This window comes from Rhinoderma darwinii, chromosome 3 (genome assembly GCF_050947455.1).
Source record: "Rhinoderma darwinii isolate aRhiDar2 chromosome 3, aRhiDar2.hap1, whole genome shotgun sequence".
NCBI lineage: Eukaryota > Metazoa > Chordata > Amphibia > Anura > Rhinodermatidae > Rhinoderma > Rhinoderma darwinii.
Window position 1 is genome coordinate 19,739,972 of NC_134689.1, and position 27,285 is coordinate 19,767,256.

The 27,285-nt window shown below is 43.3% G+C and overlaps 1 protein-coding gene across 2 annotated transcripts in view; it reads right to left on the minus strand.

Moving 5' to 3' along the window:
• The window catches only part of LOC142748806 (gastrotropin-like), a 54,251-nt gene that overhangs the window by 19,915 nt on the left and 7,051 nt on the right, over positions 1-27,285 (minus strand). For both annotated transcript variants that reach the window (XM_075856084.1, XM_075856083.1), the window contains exon 2: positions 9,204-9,381. The gene's annotated coding sequence lies outside the window, so the exon portion shown is untranslated. The remainder of the gene's footprint in view (positions 1-9,203; positions 9,382-27,285) is intronic.

Genomic DNA, 27,285 nt, shown 5'->3' on the forward strand with positions numbered 1-27,285 from the left:
CATTCCTGGATATACTCTCTCATGGCTTCACGTTCGGGACAAGAAAGGTTAAATATCCTACCCTTCGGGAGCTTAGCTCCTGGTACCAAATCGATAGCGCAATCGTATTCTCTATGAGGAGGTAACACTTCGGAGGCCTCCTTAGAGAAAACATCGGCAAAGTCCTGAACAAACTCAGGTAGCGTGTTCACCTCCTCAGGGGGAGAAATAGAATTAACAGAAAAACATGACGTCAAGCATTCATTACTCCATTTGGTAAGCTCCCCAGTATTCCAGTCAAACGTGGGATTATGCAACTGCAACCAGGGAAGGCCTAAAACCAAATCGGACGATAATCCCTGCATCAACAGTACAGAGCACTGCTCCAAATGCATGGAGCCAACAAGGAGTTCAAAAACAGGGGTATGCTGAGTAAAATAACCATTAGCAAGGGGAGTGGAGTCGATACCCACTACCGGGACAGGTTTAAGCAAATCAATCAAAGGCATAGCTAGAGACATAGCAAATTCCACAGACATGATATTAGCAGAAGACCCTGAATCCACGAAGGCACTGCCGGTAGCAGACCTACCACCAAAAGAGACCTGAAAGGGAAGCAAGATTTTATTAAGTTTCATATTTACGGGAAATACCTGTGCGCCCAAGTGACCTCCCCGATGATCACTTAGGCGCGGAAGTTTTCCGGCTGCTTATTCTTACGCCTAGGACAGGTGTTCACTTGATGTTTGTCATCCCCACAATAGAAGCAGAGACCATTCTTCCTGCGGAACTCTCTACGTTGACGGGGGGACACGGAGGCCCCGAGTTGCATAGGTAGGCATCATGGGGGAGTCAGAGGGGAAAACACAAAACCGTTCAAGTTGTCGTTCCCTGAGACGTCGGTCAAGTCGTACCGCTAAAGCCATAACCTGGTCTAAGGAGTCAGAACAGGGATAGCTAACTAGCAGGTCTTTCAGGGCGTTCGACAGACCCAACCTAAACTGGCACCTTAAGGCAGGGTCATTCCACCGAGAAGCTACGCACCACTTCCTAAAGTCAGAGCAATACTCCTCCACAGGTCTCTTACCCTGACATAAGGTCACCAGCTGACTCTCGGCAAAGGCAGTCCTGTCAGTCTCGTCATAAATGAGTCCGAGAGCAGAAAAGAAACGGTCAACGGAGGAAAGTTCAGGGGCGTCAGGGGCCAGGGAGAAGGCCCATTCTTGGGGCCCTTCCTGGAGCCGGGACATAATTATACCCACCCGCTGGCTCTCAGAACCTGAGGAGTGGGGCTTTAAGCAAAAGTAGAGCTTACAACTCTCCCGAAAGGAGAAAAAAGTCCTCCGGTCCCCTGAGAACCGGTCAGGCAACTTGAGGTGGGGTTCAAGAGGTGAGGTGAGAGGTACAACCATGGCAGCGTCAGGCTGGTTGACCCTCTGAGCCAGGGCCTGGACCTGTAGGGAGAGACCCTGCATTTGCTGAGCCAGGGTCTCAAGGGGGTCCATAATAGAGTGAGGGACCAGGGTAGCCTAGGTATATGGCTTGTGATTATGTAATGACAGGGGGGTAGGGAAACAGACAGTGAGCCCTAATCTACCCACCACTCAGTCCCTGCCTACTTGCAACGACCCGCCCTAGGCGACGGGATACAACTGGGCGACGGTCCCTACGCTCAGTAGGTGCACGACAGACAAACGGACAAGGGGACACAAGCAAAGTGAAATGGGGCAGTTGCCCACGGCAACACCGTGAGCAACAAGAGAGGTGAACGAGCCGAGTCAAACCAGGAATGTACGAGGTACCAAACGCAGAGCAGGAGAGTAGTCAGAAAGCCGGGGTCAGTATGAAGCAAGGTCAAATAGCTAGGAGCTGCAGCAAGGCCAGGAAACCACACGAGAAGAATCACAAGCAAAGGAGGAACAGGAAAGGCAGGTATAAATAGACAGAGGGCGGAATTAGCTCCGTCTGGCCAGGCTGCGATAGTCTCTCCCATTCCTAAGCCTGCCATCCTGAGTGGTGGAAGATGGAGTCAGTCTCAGAGATATAGAACCAGGTGCAGACTGATTACCCATGGGCGTATACACAGAAGTGCCTGGCAGATCCTTTACAGTAGTGCTTTAAAGAGGCTCTGTCACCAGATTATAAGTGCCCTATCTCCTACATAATCTGATCGGTGCTGTAATGTAGATAACAACAGTGACTTTTATTTTGAAAAACAATCAATTTTGAGCAAGTTATGAACAATTTTAGATTTATGCTAATTCGTTTCTTAATAGACAACTGGGCGTTTTTTAACTATTTACCAACTGGGCATTGTACAGAGAAGTGTATGACGCTGACCAATCAGTGACCAATCAGCATCATACACTTCTCATCGTTCCAACCCAGCTGGTTCCACTGCACACACAGCGTGATCTCGCTGTGAATGACAGCACAGCGTGATCTCGCGAGGTCACGCTGTGCTGTCACTTACTCACACATAAACTTTACCAAAGTGTCTTGAGAGTGAATAGACATTGCCTCCAGCCAGGATGCAATATATATTCACACTCCCGACACTTTGGTAAAGTTTCTATGGGACTTAATCACAGCACAGCGTGATCTCGCGAGATCACGCTGTGCTGTCATTCACAGCGAGATCATGCTGTGTATGCAGTGGAACCAGCTGGGCTGGAACGATGAGAAGTGTATGACGCTGATTGGTCACTGATTAGTCAGCGTCATACACTTCTCTTTACAATGCCCAGTTGGTAAAAAGTTAAAAAACGCCCAGTTGTCTATTAAGAAACGAACTAGAATAAGTCTAAAATTGTTCATAACTTGCTCAAAATTGATAGTTTTTTTAAATAAAAACCACGGTTATCTACATTACAGCGCCGATCAGATTATGTAGGAGATAGGGCACTTATAATCTGGTGACAGAGCCTCTTTAAATTGTGAGGTGGACTTTTAACTGAATGTTAAAGGGGCTGTCTTGTTTTTTTTAAATACCATATTAGGGAATTCTGAGTTAATAGGGGGGTGTCCACGGTTCAGGACCATCATACCATCATCTATAACCTAGAGTGAAGAGCAGCTACAAAGAGTGTCTCTCTCTATGGAGGACTTAACATGTCTGTGAATTACAAGGACAGCCCACTGATTTCAATGGGCACTGTGTAACGCTTTGTGTCACCTGTGGTGGTGCTGTGGGGAAATTAAATACTTGCTTTCGAATCCCCCCACAGATATCACCTGAATGCTGCAGGCCATCTGTAATTTTTTAACACTCTAAGGTTATATGGGATTTCTTATAATAACTAGCCTAAAACAGTTTACAATTTTCTGTACTTTGTGTCAGCAATCTTATTGAAAAATTGCATTCAACTGCACAGCAAATACAGACAAAGTAGCGTAGCATATGCCATAAATACACCTGTTGGTCTGGTAAGTGGTATAAATGAGATCTTTGTAAAGTCCCTTTTATATGTGCATGGCATGATTTGAGTGAAAGTAACCGAATATAACAATATTATCATTATCAATAATCACTTTGTGTAAACAGGGTGAATGACCGAACCATAAATTATTTGAAATTAATCACATTCATGAAAGTGATTGATCTCATTTAAGTGATATTCAATTACAACATGTAAATGGCGTCCTCCAACATGTTATTACTTTACTGTATCACTGCCATGAATATGTACAGAAAATAATTTGCAGTTCGTACAATTGTAGTAAAAATTTAGATTCCATCTTACAGTCCTAATTTTCAGAAGTCAATTTCTAATAACAATTGCTACTTGTAAACGAGCCTGTAAATGTCCACCTTTGAATACCATTTTATGAACAGTATGCAGAAAGCTCCCCCTAGTGGTGGCTACAGGTAGTAATAATTTTATCATTTAAAGAGGACCTGTCACCTCTCCTGACATATATTTGTTTTTAGTAAATACTTGTGTTCCCCATGAAATAACAATTCTGGAACATATTTTCTTAAAACTCTGTGTTGTGCTGTTCCTCTATTATTCCTCCTAGAAATGTATAAATAAATTGTCAACTAATGTTACCATTCCTCTTGTCAAAGGGGGTGTCCCTACACAGTCTGACTCTGTGAGCACTGATTGGACAGTGTCAGTCTGTGTAGGAACACACCTCTGACTGGTAACACCCAGTTGTCAATTTATTCATACATTTCTAGGAGGAATAACAGAGGAACAGCACAATGCAGAGTTCTAAGAAAAGTGGTTCCAGAATCGATATTCTATGGGGAATACAATTATAACAAATCCTCATTAATACTATGTCAATTACGGGGATATGTGGGGCTCTGTGTCTGAAAAACTGAGCATTAATTGTTATACAGATATATTAAGAAATGAATCAGCACAGAATATTGTACCTATTTAGTGAAGATTATCTATAGGTGTCTGATAGATAGTTGGGTGGTTTCTGAGTTTTGACTCATCCTGTGTATATATGGAGGTATTTTCACATCTGTTATTCTTAATGGAATTCAGGTTGCAGAAGGATCTGATTCTGTTTTTATCTTAATGGAAATGTTATTGTAAACCGTGTTAATTTGTGTTTACGTTAATGGTTCATAAGTCCCAATTTCATGCACGCGTTGATCAGCGATGACTAGAACAATTGTGAATGCGTTTTAATCCGCAGCTCTGCAATCAATCCATCAAAACAGAAGAGAATGAGATGCAATTTCTAAAAAAAAAAAAAAAAAACAGATGGCAAGATGAAATCTTTCCCTGACGGCTCTACGTGGAGACTTAAATGCCGCAATCAACCTTAACACTCTGTTTCTTACAGGTGGCCGCTTCTTGATTGCAAGCGCCGCGCGGCTTACAAAGTACAGACATTACTATGAAGATGAACGCCTTCAGGGACTAGTGACACAAGTCAATGTATCCTTGAAGAATGTGCACCTGTCAGACACACAGGATAGAACTGGCTCTCCAGAGGATCCGACATATTAATAGGGCCCATACACAGCAGGATACACAAGGTCTAATAACGGACAACTCCTCTAAGCGACACTTTTTCGTGTTTTCTTTTTTACTATGGTATAGGGATAGCCGTTTGGGCTAGCTGCCTTTCAGGACCCTCAATTAGAGAAGCAACGGGCATCATAGCACCTAAACACTAATGCCACATTGCAGATATACCACAATGCAGTGCCCATACAGTAGTCAAGGTCAGGTAGTAGCGCGCCAGTCACATAGCAGCGACGATAAAATAATAACATAGCAGTACCCACAAAGTAGTTACTGCTACAGAAGTGCCAAGGCATACATACCATAGAGGCAGCCCATGTTGCTGGTATGGGGCACTTGGAGAGAGGGGTGCCCAGCTATGGTTGGTTCCATCTTTTTTGGTATTGGGTGGCAAAAACTTGCGCAGGATTTTTCTTCTCAAGGATAATGGAATGAGCATGAGAGGAAAGTATATACCAGGCCCTTCTACCTCAGGTGGTAAAAGTTGGCATTATAACGGAGGGCCCATATTGAACTTTGCTATGTGGCTCCCTCTCTTATATGTATACCACTGAGCAGTGCCCATATAAATGTACCAGACAATGCCCTCCTTAATATAACATTCTCATCTCCTCCACGACCTTCCACTCCTCACCACTCCACTAAAGTTCTCACATCGTTTTTTCAAACACGAAATGCATGTGAAATCATCTCACAAACCGCCTCCTAATGATTCTTGAATGTTCTAGCCCAAGTTCAAAATCTACAACAATAAATAACCACATGAAGAAGCCAGTGAATGGAGAGAATCCATGCGCAGATTAGCGGCACATATACTGGAAATCTGCAAGCAATGTCGTGTGAACAAGGCTTTACACTTCAGCAGCAAATTAGTCGACAGCCATGATTTCAATGGGTCAGACTTTGCCTCAAGTGTTTTTTCTCTTTGACATAACCTCAAATCATGACATGTTGGTACTTGAGGACTGGAGTTCCGAAACACTGTTCTATTGGAGAATAGCTCTTGTAAAAAGTCCACTTTACCCATAAATGTTTGTGGCATTCAATATTACCACAAAAATCAGCCGACTATACAAAATGATTATGACTGAATAGAAATAAAGAATTTATTACTGCAAATTAGCTTATCCGTTCCAAAAGAAAATTTGGGTGACAAATAGGTACTGCCCCTCCAAAAAAGGAATTGGATAATCTTGTTTTGTTAGAAGTGTTCTATGATGTTACGCTAATTATTGGGTTACCTTCATCTGGAAACTCAGCGATCTACTGTAAACTGTAGGGGGACGTGGCAGCAAGTGTTCAATTTCCCTGCAGCGCCACCACAGGTGAAATTACGTACTTCTTATTAAAAACAATGGTCTGTCTGTGCATTGCACCAACATGCCTGGTCCTCCAGAGTGAGAGACTCTTTGTATCTGTCGTCCCCTCTGGCTAATCGATATGGGTCCAGAATTAGGGAGCCCCCCCTATTAACTTAGAATTGTCTAATAGGGTATTTGAAAATGGGTTGAAAACTGTTTCAAGGAAGTATTGTAACCTCTCTTTTCTAAGTATATTTAAATGGTCATATATAATATGGGTAAGTTTTCTGTTCAGGAGTCTAGGAAATCACCCTAAAGCTTCGTTAATATCTGCTGAACGCGTGCGTGTTTTTGTTGCTCTGCCCCGTCATAGAAGCAGAACAACTAATACTGGAAGTGCCGGATCCGTTGCATGACAGATACCATCAGCGGCCAACGGAACCAATTCACTTTAATGCGTCGCGTAAGGGTTTCCGTCATGGCGTCTGGCATTTTTGACCGGATCTGCGATGAAGGCTCCTAACGGAGCCTCCAACGGAGTTGTGATCGAAGCCTTAAACGTGCACTAAACTTTAAAAAAACTTTTGACATGTCATAGTGAGATGTCAGAAGTTTTGATCGGTGGTGGTCTGAGCACACAGACCCCCATCGATCGCTAAAACGAAGCGGCAGAAGTGCTCAGGTGAGCGATGTAACGCTTTATTTTCCACAGAAAGCTGGGTCGAGCGGTGTACGGACTCATAGACATTCTATTTAGCCTGTACACTACTTCGAGGAAAGCCGATCAGAAACTAAGCTGCACAGCGCTCATCTGAGGACTTCTGCCGCTTAGTTTTAGCGATCGGTAGGGGTCTCAGTGCACAGACCTCCACCGATCAAAACTTCTGACATGTCACTATGATATGTCACAAGTTTTTCAAAAGTTTAATTACCCTGTAAAGAGTTGGTGTCCATGTTGGTTGTCACCCAGAGTTCCCAACAAAGCGGAGCTTATAAGAGGCAAATATTCCCCCTGAAGCTACATTCACGACACTGAAAAAAAAATGTCCATTAAAAACTGATCAACTGTCAGTTTTTCATGGCCGTTTTGCATCAGTGTCTCCAAATTTTCATCCATTACCAGTCCGTCTGTCCATTTTTAATGGCCGCCTGTCATCCGTTTTTCATGGCCGTTAAAAAAAAAAGAATGGATTACATTTGTCAGGGTTTTTTTTGTCCCAACCCCCTGAAAACACCATAGTGCCCATGTAGATAGTGCTGCAATTTCCCTGTAGATAGTGCCACAGTGCCCACTGTAGATAATGCCCACATAAGGCCTGTGCCCACATATTACCACAGTGCCCACTGTAGATAGTGCAACAGCGCCCACATATAATGTGCCAATGCCCACATATAAAGTGCCACAGTGCCCACTATAGATAGTGCCACAGTGCCCACATATTACCACAGTGCCCACACAAAAAGTGACATAGTGCCCACATATAATGTGCTAGTGCCCATTGTAGATAGTGCCACAGTGCCCACATAGTACCACTGTGCCCAGATATAACGTGACATAGTGCCCACATATAAAGTGCCAGTGCCCACATTGTGGCACAGTGCCCATTGTAGATAGTGCCTTGAGCCCACATAGTGCCACAGTGCCCATGTAGATAGCGCCACAGTGCCCATGTAGATAGCGCCACACTGTCCCCCCAAAATAGCACCGCCCCTGTAGATAGCACACCGCCTGTAGATAGCACATCCGTGTAGATCGCAACGCCCTTGTAGATACCACCCACCTCCCCTGTAGACAGCGCCACTGTAGCTCACTGTAGGAGCGTTGAATCCCTCTGGCCGGGGATTCCTTATAGACGGAGCCCCTGACGTCCCTGTCCATATATGGACAGAGAAGTTAGGAGAGCAGAATCCCCTGCCAGAGCGGGCTGGGGATTCCGCTCATAGACGGAGCCCCTGGCGTCTCTGGCGATATATGGACACTGACGTCAGGAGAGCGGAATACCCCGCCCGAACGGGCCAGGAATTCCTCTCCTGGAGTAACCCCTTGACGTCACTGTCCGAATGTGGATAGTGACGCCGGTGGCTTCTTTTGAAGCGGAATCCCCCGCCAGAGCGGGCAGGGGAATCCGCTCCAGGAGTAACCCCTTGACGTCACTGTCCATATATGGATAGTGACGCCGGGGGCTTCTCCAGGAGCGGAATCCCCTGCCAGAGCGGGGTCTGGCCCCTGGGGATTCCGTTCCTACAGTGGAGTTATCTACGAGGGATAGGGGTGGGGTTTGCTATCTTCAGGCAGGGGAGGAGTTGCTATCTACAAGACTGGAGTCCCCGGCCAGAGATCTTGCAATGCTCTGGCTGGGGATTTCATTGTTGAAAGCCCTGACTTCACTGCCCTTATATGGACAGTAATGTCAAGGGCTTCCCCAGGCTCAGCGCTCAAAGTAGCGCTGTGTGCGGGGAGTCCTCGGCCAGGATCAGTTTTTACCGACCATTAGAAGGATTGTTTCCTGAAAAATGGCCGGCAAAAACGGATCCATTAACTTCTATGGGAGCCATCTGGCGGTGAAAACTGCCAAAAATAGGACATGTCCTATTTTTTGACGGCCAATATTCACGTGCCGTTAAAAAAAACACCATGGGAATACACCCATAGAACTTATTGTTTTGAAAACGGACGTGTGACAGCCGTTACAAAAACGTCCGTCACACGGCCTTTTTTCACTGTCGTGTGAATGTAGCCTTAGTCAGAGACTGATCATTTTCTGGCGTCCTTGGCATTTCTAATCTTCACTTATCTTAATCTTCTAGTAATCTAAAATCAGTATATCTTATCAAGGAAAATACTAGAAAATAATAAGGAAAGGCAGAACGGAGCAGAAACAAAGGTTATCCTTCGGTGTGTTATGTCGAGATCTTGATAAGATTTGATTACTCTGTATAGGAGGCCGAGATAAGATAATGACGATTTCATCATTCTGCTGAGATAGAAATCTCTGATAATATGAATATCCGCTGGTCAGATCTTCTTAATCTTCTGTGAAATCTTCACACGTGATGTGGTCTGATTGTCTCCGTTTTATGGATCACGTCCCATGTTAAATCAGTCATTCCTGAAAATAAATAGTAAAGTTTTTTTTACATAATTACTTTAAACTTTAATGTTTTTTCATCCGTCCCATTGGTAAACAGCATTTATTAGTTAACCCCTTCCACATATAACGCAGGGGAGTAGATAAAGAGGGTGCAGAGGTAGCAGTCAAACCCAAGTCCTGGTGCCTGAGGGGAACCATAGACACCTCTGCCCCCACTAGGTACATGGTCGGTCCTGTTACATATTTTGCATTGGGCCCAGGGGCTACACGTCGGATATAAACCATACTCTTCTGGATTGTCCAGTGGTATCCCAAAATAGAGAAGATTTCTAGAACGTAGAAATTTTAGCCACAAAAGCTTCGGGAGGATATTCTGTTGGTAGTATTGTTTATTGGTGGCACTCTGCTGGCACAGTTTATCAGGAGTGGAATCACTCTGCTGGAACTTTTTGTGGGGACACTCTGCTGGCACTATTATGGAGGGAACTCTGCTAACACTGCTTTGGGGGCATTCTCCTAGCACTGTTAATGTGGTAATTCTATTGCACTTTGGTTCTTGTTATGGAGGTGGTCTGTCCTTGTGGGTGGGATTTACATATTAAAAAAAAAAGAAATCTGTGGCTTATAACTTTTCCTAAGGGCTCATGCACTCGACCGTGTTTTTCATTTTGTGGATATGTTGCTAGGAAACACCTGGAAAAAATCCATGAAAAATCCAATCACGTGATCTATATTGATGATACACAGAAAGAGCACAGCCGTAATATATGGACAAATGGAACGGTTGCAAAAGCAACTGTAAAGGAATTATGAACCCAAGTACGGACAATAGGATCAGTAGTTTGAGGCCCGATCAACGGCAAGGGTCGTGTGCATGAGGCCTAAAAAAGAGAAACATTACATGATGAAACAATTGTAGAATGGAAATGAATAAATCCTTTAATTTTCTATTTGATAATTTAGGTTACACATTGCATTATTTACACCTGCTATTTTCTGTATCTTTTCTACACTGGGTGGAGCTGTCACATGACTGTGTGCGCCAGACAACTGACTCCTCTGTAGGAAAAAGTAATTAAAGGGTTATTTCCATCTCTTAAAGTGATGGCATCACTGGGATATGCACTTGAATGAGGCCGTGGCGCAGTACCCTGCACAGTAAGTGGCCAGGAGCGCCGCTGTGCCGAGAAAAACAGTGAAGGGCCTGCAACAGCGCTGTGGCTCCTTCATGCTCAGGATCGGTGGCGGTCCCCACAGTCAAATCCACACCGATTACACAGTGATTCTATATCCTAGCGATATGCCATCGCTTTATGACATGGGAATAACCCTTTAAAATATTGCTCACCAATATGTGATGACACAAGAAAAATTATAATGAGTGTAAACTCAGAAATGAAAAACAGGAGTTTTTCATGTCCGAGTCGCGCCCGTGCAGAACCTGTTTTCACGGATCTATTGAGGGATCCGTGAAAACGGCCAAAAATAGGGCATGTTTTATTTTTTCATTGGCCCTTCACACGGTCCGTTAAAACAACCCCATAGAAATACATGCGTCCGTGTAACGGCCATTAAAAAACCGTCTGTCGCATGGACTATATTTACGGTCGTCTGAATAAGCCCACACAGAGCTCAAACCCTTTACAATGTTAAAAAGTCTCTGTCACCACATTATAAGTGGCCTATCTTGTGCATAATGTGATCGGCGCTGTAATGTAGATTACAGCACTGTTTTTTATTTAGAAAAACGATCATTTTTGACGGAGTTATGACCTATATTAGCTTTATGCTAATGACTTTCTTAATGGACAACTGGGCGTGTTTTACTTTTTGGCCAAGTGGGCGTTGTGGAGAGAAGTGTATGACGCTGACCAATCAGTGACCAATCAGCGTCATACACTTCTCCCCATTCATTTATACAGCACATAGCGATATAGCTATATCGCTATGTGCAGCCACATAAACACACTATAACGTTACTGCAGTGTCCTGACAATGAATATACATTACCTCCAGCCAGGACGGGATCTCTATTCAGAATCCTGACACTTCTGTAGCGTCTGTGTGATATTTACAGCAAGGCAAGCGTAATCTCGTTTGAAATGACAGGTTACATCGTAATCTCGCGAGATTACGTTTACCTTGCTGTAAATCTCACAGAGACGCTACAGAAGTGTCAGGATTCTGAATACACATCACGTCCACCTACATGAGAAGCCAGCTCGGCAGTGACGGTCAGGTTGGACGACACATTATCAATCAGCTGTAAGGAGCTAAGGACCAAACTTGGAAAGGAGTCTCTGCAAAGCTTCGGGACCAGATCCTTGGAGGAGGCCCCAGGAGACAAGATGGAGACGTCCCAGAGTAACAGGACTGAGGATGTGTTCGTAGAGGATTGTCTACACTGGATACAACTGTAACAAACCCTCCGCTGTGAGAAGTATTAGGTCTATCCTGGCTTTGAGCCTCTAATCACAGACCTGCATGCTGGTACTTGTAGTCCCTCATGTGACATACAGGCTTTCCCTGCATGCTGGTACTTCATCTAATGTATTTAAATGTAAGAATACAAGCTAAATATCACTATATGAATGATGTAACGGCTCATAGGAAAGCACACAGCAGCTTTACAGGAAGTCAGACTGCAAGTTTCATATAGAAAGAGGAAAGAAGGAGCAGTTGTCTGTGAAAGCCAATCAAATCACTGATTAATTCTCCCTGTAAATATAAGCTGTGATTTGATTGGTTGCTGGAATCTGAACGGCTGCTATGAGAAACTTTTTGGTTATAGCAACCAATTAGCTCTTTTCTTGCATTGTCTAACCTATACTGGGGACAGTAAACTGAACTCTGATTGGATGCTATGGGCAACCAACACCGATCTTCAGAATTTCCTTTAACAGCGGCTCCTGACCATTTGTTGTGCAGATAGGGCCGACTTGGAGTGCAGAGTTGCCACCCTGGCACATTCCCAGCATCCTTTGCACTGGTGATGTGCTGTTATGTTGCCTCTTAGAGGAAAACCACCCCCTCATAGCAGTCACTTGTCCCCCATATCAGTGATAGCTATAGTGCCCGCCATAGCAATGCCCCCAATTAGTACCAGCCACAGTGCCCCAACATTAATGCCACCAGCCACACTGAACCTGCTAATGCCACCTGCCACAGATTAAGAGTATATTCAGACGTGGCGGTTTTGTTGCAGATTTGCAGCATAATACGAGTTAATGAGGTTTTATAAAATTCCATTTATGTGTTGCAGGTTTTTGCACTGCGGATTTGGGGGCATGCTGCAGATTTATAAATCCATAGCACGCCCATTAAGTTGCGGATTTGCAGTTAATTTTTTTAACTAATTTCATCCTTTCCAAAGCCGAAGCTGCTACCTACAATATGATGTGGGACCGGTAAGACTGCAGGTTTTATTTTAGTTCAACGCTGTTTTTATTACTGTTTTTTTTTTTGTTCACAGGTGTTAAAATAGTTTTTTTTTTAAATGTCTTATCCCTAAAATAGGCTATCAATAACTTGTCAGTGGGGGTCCGACCCCTGTCCCCTTCGTCGAACAATTGCATAAGGGATCCCCTTTACTGTTAACCCAGGCACAGTCCTGTACATTTGATTGTGGCTTTGCCTGGCAATGTAGCACAACCAAATGTACGGCAGTGTGCCTTGATTAACAATAAAGGAGACCCCTTATGCAGTTGATCGACGAAGGTTCTGGGAGTTGGACCCTAACGACCAGATATTGATGTCCTCTCCTAAGATGAAACGGAAAACCTCTTTACAGAGGCCCTGTCATCTCTCCTGACCTGTCTGTTTGTGTAATTATGTTCCCCATGAAATAACAATTCTAGAATAATATTTTTTTACGTTGTGCCGTTCCTCTGTTATTCCTCCTAGAAATCTATTCATAATTGCCAGCTGGGTGTTACCAGATGGGGTGTAGGGGTGTCCCTACACAGACTGTCAATGTCCAAACAGTGCTAACAGAGTGAGACTGTGTAGGGACACGCCCCATGAAAAGGGGAATTTATTAATACATTTCTAGGAGGAATAACAGAGGAACGGCACAACACAGAGTTTTTAGAAAATATGTTCCAGAATTGTTATTTCAAGGGGAATATAAGTATTTACTAAAACAGACATGTCAGGAGAGGAGACAGGTCCTCTTTAATATCTGCTGCCAAATCTCTGTTATTACTAATGGAAGATACCTTATAATGATGTCATCACACATATATTTGCGATACTCTGTATATTTTTGTATTTAATTCTATACCCAAATTAAAAATAAAGAATAACGGCACATAACATTTTTGGCAAAACCAAATCTTTCTGTACCATAGGAACACAGACAAGCATGTGTATGTCCCGATGGTTGCAGACCGCACAGAACGGCATCCATATTTCTACCTCCATTGTCTTATATGATGAAAATACGGCTCCATAATAAAAAATGTACCAGATGTGAAACGCTAACAAAACGGAGTGTCTGATTCGCTCGTCACTACGTGGAAGTATTAATATAAAAAAAGCTCACTTGGAATTTCTATGAAAATATCACCCAGTGCAGCGACAACTTGTACAGCGGTCATGCATAGGATGTGATTGAGGCCGTGTGTTCCCTATCAGATTATTGTAGAAATCATTTTGATCTTCGTTCTTTCCATGGAGACACAGCACCATCGACAATTAATCCTGCTTAATGCTCATGTTCCGTTTTGTTACTGACATTACAACCTTATAAATCAGTCTGCTGGCACGGCTCATCGGGTGACGGCACGGCCTGCATAAAATCACAATTCTTCACAGCATCTTTTCATAGAGCTCTGCGTTGTGCAGTTCCTCTGTTATTCCTCCTAGAAATGTATAAATAATTTGACAATTGGGTGTTACCATTCCCCTTGTTAAAGGTGTGTGTCCACACACATTCTGAGACTGTTAGCACTGATTGGATAGTGTCAGTCGACACTGTTGTAGGGACACGCCCCCAACTGGAAGCACTCAGTTGTCAATTTATTCATACATTTCTAGGAGGAATAACAGAGGGACCGTACTATGCAGAGTTATAAGAAAAGATGCTCCAGAGTCATTATTTTATGGAGAATAAAAGTATTTACTAAACTAGACATGTCAGAAGAGCTGACAGGTCCTCTTTAAAGAGATGGGCATATTAGATAACATCATGTAAAGATCGGGAAGGTTACACAAACACTTCTTTGGGGTCCCCTTTCTTCTATGTACACCACTGTAAACCTGGCCACCCTTTTGTTGGATAGTGCCCAGTGCCAGACCTTCCAATAATGCCCCTCTTTATGACGTACCATGATTCAGTATTTAAATAAACATACAAAACAGTACCCAAGTATAAGTGCCCAAGTATAAGACCCTATTGTAAGTCAATGGGGGCCACCGGGCTCCACTGGTATCTACGTGCGACGGATGCAGGCTTGCATCTTGGCTTCCATTATAAATGTAACCCACCACGCAGATGTAAACAGAGCCTTATACATTATGCAATGCAGTGCCACTACTACCATCCACGGCAAAACAAAATACTGTGCAGTGACACCAAGGAGATTAAAGCTGGGAAGAGGTTGGTACTGTATTTGGCAGAGGGTGGCTGTGTCTGGCACTTGAGACGAGTGGCTGGTACTATCAGTAGGTGGCATATATTTCACACTGTTTGTGGGTGGCACATTGCTTTACTGTATATGGTGTGAATGTAGCTGCACTGTATATAGAAGGTATATGGCCGGACTGTTTATGGAGACATGTGAATGGCACTGTATTTGGGAGCTATTGCAGTTTGAGGTACAGAGACCGAGGCCGGAGTCTGCCTCTTGATGCAGTAGAAACCACCATACACTTGTTCCAAGAATACATCTAGCTGCGGAAAGTCTGGTAAATGTTATATCAATGATGAGAACAAAGACCGAGCCCGGAATACGCCTCTTGGTGCAGCAGATAACACACTTGTTCCTTGAACACATCTTACTGCAGAAAGTCTATTATAGGTCATGTCCATTGGTGAGAACAGGGACCGAGCCCGGAATCTGTCTCTTAGTGCAGCAGATAACTCACTTGTTCCGTGAACACATCTGACTGCACAAAGACTGGTTAATGTCACGTCTATTATTGAGAACAGAGACCGAGCCCGGAATCTGACTCTTCTTGCTGAATTGCAGGTCATCTAATTCTAACATGGTGGCCACTGTGTCATTGACCTGTAGTAGAGTCTGGTGACATAGAGAGTCCTGGTCTGTCTGGTTGCGTCATATCTTGTTCTTGTCTAGGTCAGGGCGATCTCTTGGCCATCATAGACTCACATGTCCTCAAGGTTTAAAACAGAGACATCACCCTTCACTGCCGTTTCTTGTTTTGGACGATTCCTTTTATTGGTTCGTCACTTTCTGTTCTTTTGTCTTTTTTTTTTTAGGAGGTGGTGACTTGTGGACAAGAAATGGCTCCACAGCATCAATGTTCCGGGGTCTTTTTTGGGGGAGTTTTTCAAAATTTTTCTCCCAGGGGCAGGTTTTGTAGTATAAGTAGCCCCTCATGTGCATCATGTACACATCTTTGATCAGCAGTGAAATCTCCACTTTCTGCAATGGTGGAAATGGAATCAATGTCATCAACTATGTAGGTTGGTCTCTTCTCAGCTAGGTCTTGGCTGGTGATGTGGTCTTTATGTCTTTTCAGAGCAGCTAATCTGAAGAAGCTCCTGACCTGTGTGATGATAGGTAATTTCATGGCCAGGAAGCTGGAATTCCTAATCAGTGTTCTCCACTTTCGATAGAATTTCCTCAATCGGGTCAGAAGTAAGGAGCCAAGCGACATGCAGGGTGAGAGAGCGGTGACCGATATCGGGCGGTGTGATCCGTAGACCGGAGGCCATGGCACCTCCCTTCCCTCTGTGTACTAGCTTTATCTCCTAGACATAATACAAATGTAATATTGGTAACATAAGAGCACACAGCATGACGAATCGTATTTCTGGAATAATGCCAGAAATACAACACATGTATTGAGCTCTCTGATTGGCTGCAGCGATCACGTGCTACGTGCATGTATACAATCACCATGACTGCCGCTGCAGTGGCAGCGCTGGATCGCTGGGATGAAGGACAGGTAAGTACTACTTCTTTTGTTAATGTTTCTCATTGGCAGCCATTACAAAATAATTTTCAGAACCCGGATAACCCCCTTAATTGGGGGAGGTCTCCTGTTCAGGATTCTCATATCTTGCCCAGAATGGAGAGCGGTTACAAAGAGTGCTTCTCACTTTGGAGGGTCTGTCCTGTTCTGTATTACACAGACAACTTATTGCTATGAATGCACACTGTGTAATGCTTAATTTCCCCTATGGTGGCGCTGCAGGAAAATTGAATGTTTATTGCCAGGTTTCCCGACAGATTGCAGATGATCGCTGGGGGTCCCAGCAGGGGGAAATTTTATGATAAACCTATCGTCAAGAGGCCTTTTTTAACAAGTAGGGTTTGTTCATAGTGGAGAACTCCTTTATCTAAAAAATTACCTAACAGACTACCGCTTTAAACTATGGCGGAGATGCCAACTTGTTTGACTTATGATAGACTGAACATCTATATACTCTGTGTACATTCACTGTAAATTCTCTGAAATGCAAATAACAACAAGGAGGCCAAAAGACAGGAAATGACCCCGAGGCACTGGCGTAGCTATAGGGATCGCATCGGTCGCAATTGCGACCGGGCCCCGAAACCAGGGGGGCCCACGGCCCCCCGCACCACATCAATAAAAAGTTACTATAGTAACTCGGGCTGCGGGCCCCTTTTACTATAGTAACATACTTTACTTACCTTCCTGGTTCCGGATCGCAGCGGAGGTCCTGACGTCAAGCGCTGTGCGCAGCGCATGACGTCACAGCGCTATGCGCCGCGCACAGCATCGAGACGACAGAACTCCCGCCGCGGCCGAAGAGGAAGGTAAGTTTAGCCCTGACTGGCGGGGTCCGACTCCCGGGACCCGCCAATCAGCTGTTTTGAAGGGGCCGCAGCACTCGTACGAGAGCTGCTCCCCTTCATTCCGGTCACACTGTGAATCGGTGTCGGCGATTCACAGTGTGAGCGAGTAGTGAAATGAAGGGGAAGCAGCTCTCGTACGAGTGCTGCGGCCCCTTCAAAACAGCTGATTTGCGGGTCCCGAGAGACACATCAGCTATTGATGGCCTATCCTGAGGATAGGCCATCAATGTTTAGGGACTGCACAACCCCTAAGCCTACGATGTAGCAGGCTTAGGGGGCCCATGAGACAGGATCACAGATTGTGTGATCCTGTCTGCTGGGCCCTGTATCTAAGCCAATCACATGGTAGGCTTAGATACATGGCCCATGCGTGATCCAGTCTGCTGGTCCCTGTATCTAAGCCAATCACATGGTAGGCTTAGATACATGGCCCATGCGTGATCCGGTCTGCTGGGCCCTGTATCTAAGCCAATCACATGGTAGGCTTAGATACATGGCCCATGTGTGATCCTGTCTGATGGGCCCTGTATATAAGCCAATCACATGGTAGGCTTAGATACATGGCCCATGCGTGATCCTGTCTGCTGGGCCCTGTATATAAGCCTACCACACTGTAGGTTTAGATACAGGGCCCCAGCACACAGTAATCTTATACTGTATAAGATTACTGTCTGCTGGACCCTGTATCTAAGCCTACGTTGTGGTAGGCTTAGATACAGGGTCCCACAGACAGTATCACACATGGGCCCTGTATCTAAGCCTAACACATGTGTTACTAATAGTTTTTTGTGTGTTTTCTTACAGGTTCGGTCGTTGGACTACGTCGGATTCCAGGACTACTTCGGTGACAGCTTTTTTTTTATTATCAATAAAATGGTTAATGAGGGCTGTGTGAGTTTTTTTTATTTCAATGAAATATTTTTTCTATGTCTTTGTGGTTTTTTTTAAACTATATTACTTCCGCCTTAGTAATGGCCGCCGGCTGATTGACAGTATCCATTGCTAAGGCGGGGCTTAGTGTTAGCCGATGCAGAGGCGAATACTAACCGCCTTTATTACCCCGGTACCCACCGCCACCAGGGGTGCTGGGAAGAGCTGGGTATGAGCCAGTACCTGACCATCTGTAGTGATGGTCGGCCACTGGGGTGGCCGCAGGCTGGTATTATCAGGAGGGGAAAGGCCAAAAACAGTAGCCCTTCCCACCCTGGTGATGCTAGGCTGCTGCTGCTTTATTGGATCTGGCTGATTATGAAAAATGGGGACCCCACGTCATTTAAAAAAAAAAAAAAATAATAATAATTGGAAAGAACGATGTCTGGTCCCCCCCAATTTTCATAACCAGCCTGATACAACACAGCAGCAGCAGGCAGCATTACCAGGGTGGGAAGGGCCACTGTTTTTGGCCTTCCCCAGCCTAATACTACCAGCCTGCGGCCACCCTGGTGCCTGCCCGTCACTACAAATGGTCGGGTACTGGTTCGTACCCGGCTTTTCCCAGTACCCCTGGTTTTGGTGGGTACCGGGGTAATAATGGGGGTTAGTGTAGCCTCTGCACCGGCTAACATTAAGCCTCGCCTTAGTGATGGAGATTGTCAATCAGCCAGCGGCCATTACTAAGGCGGTGATAATAAAGTTTAAAAAGATACAAGCACATAGAAAAAATATTTTATTGAAATAAAAAAACAACCCTCATTAACCATTTTATTGAGAATAAAAAAAACGCCGTCATTGAAGTCCTCGTATCCGAAGTCCAACAACCGAACCTGTAAAAAAAACACAAACACACAAAAATAATCAGTAACATAAAGAAGCAAAATTATTATTCTTACCTATCCTGGGTCCAGCGCTGGAGACACAATGTCAGCGAGCTGGGCCCTGTATCTAACCGTATCTTGTGTGATACTGTCTGCTGAGCTGTGTATCTAATCCAATCATGTGTGATACTGTCTGCTGGGCCCTGTATCTAATCCTATCTTGTGTGATACTGTCTGCTGGGCCCTATATCTAATCCGATCATGTGTGATACTGTCTGCTGAGCCACTGTATCTAATCCTATCATGTGTGATACTGCCTTCTGAGCCACTGTATCTAATCCTATCATGTGTGATACTGTCTGCTGGGCCACTGTATCTAATCCTATCATGTGTGATACTGCCTTCTGAGCCACTGTATCTAATCCTATCATGTGTGATACTGTCTGCTGGGCCACTGTATCTAATCCTATCATGTGTGATACTGCCTTCTGAGCCACTGTATCTAATCCTATCATGTGTGATACTGTCTGCCGAGCCACTGTATCTAATCCTATCCATAGTTTATAGGGTCGTAGTGCTATAGATATGCTATGCTGTCTCCTATACACACATTTTTTTTTGGGGCGGACACATATGTATTGGGGCTATTTCCCCTGACATTTTAAGCCCTGAGGGTATGTTCACACGGCAGCGTCTGTTACGGCTGAAATTACGGTGCTGTTTTCAGGAGAAAACAGCACCGTAATTTCAGCCGTAATGGCATGTGCAGGCGTCTTTCGCTGCGTCCATTACGGACGTAATTGGAGCTGTTTTTCTATGGAGTCCATGGAAAACGGCTCCATTTACGTCTGAAGACGTGACAGGCACTTCTTTGACGCGGGCGTCTTTTTTACGCGCCGCCTTTTGACAGCGGCGCGTAAAAAAAAATGACCGTCGGCACAGAACATCGTAAGACCCATTCAAATGAATGGGCAGATGTTTGCCGACGCTTTTGAGCCGCATTTTCGGACGTAATTCAATGCTAAAACACCCGAATTACGTCCGTAAATAGGGTGTGAGAACCCAGCCTTAGTGACGCCCCGGCTGCTAGTGCTGCATTGTTGGGTCACTCAGGAGACCCAGCGATGCAGCTGAAAGCTGCGGACCGTCGGCCATGAGAAGTTTGCGGGGGGGGGGGCCCAGTAAGAATTTTCGCATCGGGGCCCATGAGCCTTTAGCTACGCCCCTGCCCCGAGGCCCCTCAGAGCTGACACTCATTGAGCACTAGATTAAAGGCAACAATTAAAAGCATCTTTGTATTACAATTTCACAGCTGAGCCTGTGTCAATAGAAGGAGTAATGAAGGAAATGCTTTTATTTTTCTTACATACACTGCACTGTAACCTTCTACCATGTAGGGCATTATGGGGTTTTCTACAGGAGTTAGAAACGGCAGCTATTAGTTTTGGCACTTAAAGGGAAGGTGTCATGAAATATTTTTTTTTTATCATATTGCTTTTAATATGATAATAACATAAATGTTATTTTTTTATATTCTCGTGTTCTACTTTTTACTTTGTTCTTACTTTTACTTCTCTATGGGGGCTGAAATTTTTTTTTTTATCTCTGTATACGTCGATTAACGACACATACAGAGATGGAATACGGCACATACAACCCCATAGAGAATGCGAACGGGAGCCGTTCCATTCACTATGGCGTACACCGTCTGTGTGGGAACGGCGCATGCGCCGCTCCCACACAGTCCAAAACTAAGCTCGTTCGCAGAGCGAAATCCGGCGCCATTTCCATGTGGACCAGAAGCTGCTGCCGGACAGTAAGATGACTACTTCTGACCGCGGCTTCTGGCCATATGTTCAAGGAAGCGAAGGCGCAAGGCATAGGAGCGGAGGCGGCAGCAGCGGCAGGAGCAGGTAATTTATGTTTGTGTATGTGATGTGTGTATTATGTTCATGTATGTTCGTGTTATACTGTCTGCTGAGCACTGTATCTAATCCTCCTACACTGTGCATTCGCTCAGAAAATGGCAGCACACAGTGTAGGAGGTTTGAAGGTTCAACCCCCTCCTTCTCCTGGCACTAGCCAGAATAAGGGAGGGGGGATTGTGTGAGGACACTGGAGAGAGTGTGTCTACCCCAAATTTGCAGCATAAATCAATGAGGTTGCTTTACCACATTGACCATGCTGCAATTTTGGGGACTGCTCCCTCTAGTGCTCAGCACATGGAAATGTTATAAATTAGAATCTAATTCATAATATTTCCCGACTTTTGAATAAATTAAAACAATGTGTAATCACTTGAATAAAAATTGTTTAACTAAATAAAAACAAAAAACATTTCTAGCGACACATTCCCTTTAAAATACTAGAACTTTCTAATGTATGGGGTATGGCAATCGGGTTATATAGTTAACATCTGTGTTTGCTTACATATGCTTGTGAATACAGCCAGGGTTTAGACAAAGTGTGGCCCTGGGCAAAGTTAAAAGTGGGGCCCCAAATGCTGAATTATTGTATGAATAATGCAGTCAATTCAGAAGGTGGTGTGCAGAGAACTGCATCACTGATTTCTAGTGCATCCAGGAGTGTTACAAGCCCCAAAGCAAATGTCCCCCCTCTCACACGAAAAAATTATCTACATATATCATACCACTATACCAGATTATATTACCTGCATACTGTTACTGAACACAACTCACTATTATAAGATCAATATTACCAATAATAATACAATATGAGGTCCAAATAATACCGCCACATTATAACCACATAGTGACTGAATAATACTGCCATGCTGTTACTGAATAATACCTCCACATCATAACCACATAGTGACTGAATAATACCCCCATACTGTTACTGAATAATACAGTCACACCATAACCACATAGTGACTGAATAATACCCCCATACTGTTACTGAATAATACCGCCACACCATAACCACATAGTGACTGAATAATACCCCCATACTGTTACTGAATAATACCCCCATACTGTTACTGAATAATACCGCCATACTGTTACTGAATAATATCGCCACACCATAACCACATAGTGACTGAATAATACCCCCATACTGTTACTGAATAATACCCCCATACTGTTACTGAATAATACCCCCATACTGTTACTGAATAATACCCCCATACTGTTACTGAATAATACCGCCATACTGTTACTGAATAATATCGCCACACCATAACCACATAGTGACTGAATAATTCCCCATACTGTTACTGAATAATACCCCCATACTGTTACTGAATAATACCCCCATACTGTTACTGAATAATACTGCCACACCATAACCACATAGTGACTGAATAATACCCCCATACTGTTACTGAATAATACCGCCACACCATAACCACATAGTGACTGAATAATACCCCATACTGTTACTGAATAATACCCCCATACTGTTACTGAATAATACCCCCATACTGTTACTGAATAATACCACCACACAATAACCAAATAATCACTGAATAATACCCCATACTGTTACTGAATAATACTGCCACACCATAACCACATAGTGACTGAATAATACCCCCATACTGTTACTGAATAATACCTCCACACCATAACCACTTAGTGACTGAATAATAACCCCATACTGTTACTGAATAATACCAGCACACCATAACCACATAGTGACTGAATAATAGCCCAATACTGTTACTGAATAATACCCCCATACTGTTACTGGATAATATCCCCATACTGTTACTGAATAATACCGCCACACCATAACCACATAGTGACTGAATAATACCCCCATACTGTTACTGAATAATATCGCCACACCATAACCACATAGTGACTGAATAATACCCCATACTGTTACTGAATAATACCCCCATACTGTTACTGAATAATACCCCCATACTGTTACTGAATAATACCACCACACAATAACCAAATAATCACTGAATAATACCCCCATACTGTTACTGAATAATACTGCCACACCATAACCACATAGTGACTGAATAATACTGCCATACTGTTACTGAATAATACCCCCATACTGTTACTGAATAATACCGCCACACCATAACCACATAGTGACTGAATAATACTGCCATACTGTTACTGAATAATACCCCCATACTGTTACTGAATAATACCGCCACACCATAACCACATAGTGACTGAATAATACCCCAATAATGTTACTGAATAATACCGCCACACCATAACCACATAGTGACTGAATAATAGCCCAATACTGTTACTGAATAATACCAGCACACCATAACCACTTAGTGACTGAATAATAACCCCATACTGTTACTGAATAATACCTCCACACCATAACCACTTAGTGACTGAATAACACCCCCATACTGTTACTGAATAATACCAGCACACCATAACCACATAGTGACTGAATAATAGCTCAATACTGTTACTGAATAATACCCCCATACTGTTACTGGATAATATCCCCATACTGTTACTGAATAATACCGCCACACCATAACCACATAGTGACTGAATAATACCCCCATACTGTTACTGAATAATATCGCCACACCATAACCACATAGTGACTGAATAATACCCCATACTGTTACTGAATAATACCCCCATACTGTTACTGAATAATACCCCCATACTGTTACTGAATAATACCACCACACAATAACCAAATAATCACTGAATAATACCCCCATACTGTTACTGAATAATACTGCCACACCATAACCACATAGTGACTGAATAATACTGCCATACTGTTACTGAATAATACCCCCATACTGTTACTGAATAATACCGCCACACCATAACCACATAGTGACTGAATAATACTGCCATACTGTTACTGAATAATACCCCCATACTGTTACTGAATAATACCGCCACACCATAACCACATAGTGACTGAATAATACCCCAATAATGTTACTGAATAATACCGCCACACCATAACCACATAGTGACTGAATAATACCCCCATACTGTTACTGAATAATACCCCCATACTGTTACTGAATAATACCCCCATACTGTTACTGAATAATACCGCCACACCATAACCACTTAGTGACTGAATAATAACCCCATACTGTTACTGAATAATACCAGCACACCATAACCACATAGTGACTGAATAATAGCCCCATACTGTTACTGAATAATACCCCCATACTGTTACTGGATAATATCCCCATACTGTTACTGAATAATACCGCCACACCATAACCACATAGTGACTGAATAATACCCCCATACTGTTACTGAATAATACCGCCACAACATAACCACATAGTAACTGAATAATATCCCATACTGTTACTGAATAATACCTCCATACTGTTACTGAATAATACCCCCATACTGTTACTGGATAATATCCCCATACTGTTACTGAATAATACCGCCACACCATAACCACATAGTGACTGAATAATACCCCCATACTGTTACTGAATAATACAGCCACACCATAACCACATAGTGACTGAATAATACCCCCATACTGTTACTGAATAATATCGCCACACCATAACCACATAGTGACTGAATAATACCCCCATACTGTTACTGAATAATACCCCCATACTGTTAGTGAATAATACCCCCATACTGTTACTGAATAATACCGCCACACCATAACCACATAGTAACTGAATAATAGCCCCATACTGTTACTGAATAATACCTCCATACTGTTACTGAATAATACCCCCATACTGTTACTGGATAATATCCCCATACTGTTACTGAATAATACCGCCACACCATAACCACATAGTGACTGAATAATACCCCCATACTGTTACTGAATAATACAGCCACACAGTGACTGAATAATACCCCCATACTGTTACTGAATAATATTGCCACACCATAACCACATAGTGACTGAATAATACCCCCATACTGTTACTGAATAATACCGCCACACCATAACTACATAGTGACTGAATAATACCCCCATACTGTTACTGAATAATACCGCCACACCATAACCACATAGTGACTGAATAATACCCCCATACTGTTACTGAATAATACCGCCACACCATAACCACATAGTGACTGAATAATACTCCCATACTGTTACTGAATAATACCCCCATACTGTTACTGAATAATACCACCACACCATAACCACATAGTGACTGAATAATATCCCATACTGTTACTGAATAATACCCCCATACTGTTACTGAATAATATCGCCACACCATAACCACATAGTGACTGAATAATACCCCCATACTGTTACTGAATAATACCCCCATACTGTTACTGAATAATACCTCCATACTGTTACTGAATAATACCCCCATACTGTTACTGGATAATATCCCCATACTGTTACTGAATAATACCGCCACACCATAACCACATAGTGACTGAATAATACCCCCATACTGTTACTGAATAATACAGCCACACAGTGACTGAATAATACCCCCATACTGTTACTGAATAATATTGCCACACCATAACCACATAGTGACTGAATAATACCCCCATACTGTTACTGAATAATACCGCCACACCATAACTACATAGTGACTGAATAATACCCCCATACTGTTACTGAATAATACCGCCACACCATAACCACATAGTGACTGAATAATACCCCCATACTGTTACTGAATAATACCGCCACACCATAACCACATAGTGACTGAATAATATCCCATACTGTTACTGAATAATACCCCCATACTGTTACTGAATAATATCGCCACACCATAACCACATAGTGACTGAATAATACCCTCATACTGTTACTGAATAATACCAGCACATCATAACCACATAGTGACTGAATAATACCCCATACTGTTACTGAATAATACCCCCATACTGTTACTGGATAATACCCCCATACTGTTACTGAATAATACCCCCATACTGTTACTGGATAATACCCCCATACTGTTACTGAATAATACCCCCATACTGTTACTGAATAATACCCCCATACTGTTACTGGATAATACCCCCATACTGTTACTGGATAATATCCCCATACTGTTACTGGACCATGGTGCGCTTGCTCACCCTGTGCATTTAGGACGACGCAATGGTGCATACAGTTCTTCAATGCTAATCTGTCATTTCAGACGATGCCATACCAAGGAACCTAAAGAAACTGGGCATGCACATCCTGCATGATGATAGCTACAGAACGTAGCTAGTGGCAACAGTATGTCAAAAATGGCAGGAGAAGGGGCATTTTACGCTTTTGTCAATCACGTTCAATGGCTGACATGGATAATTTTTTGAGTGCTTTGACATAAATTAGGATTATCATAGTGGGAATACCTGCTGCGAATCGCATATATGTGTCCCTCTATGGTTTTCAATAAATGTTGTTAGTGCAGACAATTCCGTTCCGCCACACATCAGAGAGAAGGAATGAAAAGGCTCCAAAAAATTTCACTGTGTAACATCATGGTCCTGTATCTTCTTTAGAGGTGATGGATAAAAACCCTAAGGAAACATCGCCATCTGGTGGACAGAGAATTCTTAACAGGATGAATAACATTCTAAAAGCACAGTTCTATGTCCGTGTTGTAGCCGGTTGGAAATAGAAATGTATACGCTGAGAGATACAATACATATAAAAGCCTCTATTCACAGCTGAGTTGTAGCTTCTGTTCATGACGGAAGACACAAAGCTGTGAAAGATCCACCGTACGATGGATCCAAATCATGGCGCCAGACGGACCATCACGACTTATAATGGGGTCCATGGGAGTTCCCGTTGCTTTGACATCAAGAATAGCGCTGCCTGCTGCAGATTTCTTGTGACAGATTTTCAGTTCCACCATATACTATGCATACTGCCCATCATCTTTGAAAAGACCACCTCCTACAAGACCACTTCTCAATGCAATTTTGGGCAGTTATCTTAAACAGGCCATATCTATTCATTCCTAAGTTTATTTGGGCATTTGTATCTTGCCATGTAAAGGGCAATTGTCTTATTCTGTTGGTGTAACAAAATCATAATACTATAAATGGTAACATACGGAATGAAGAACAGTGTCCCCATAATGGTGTAAGTCACAGTGTCCCCATAACAGTGCTGGACAAAGTGTACCCATAATAGTGTAAGCCACAGTGTCTCCATAACAGTGCCGGCCAAAGTGTCACCATAACAGTGTAAGCCACAGTGTC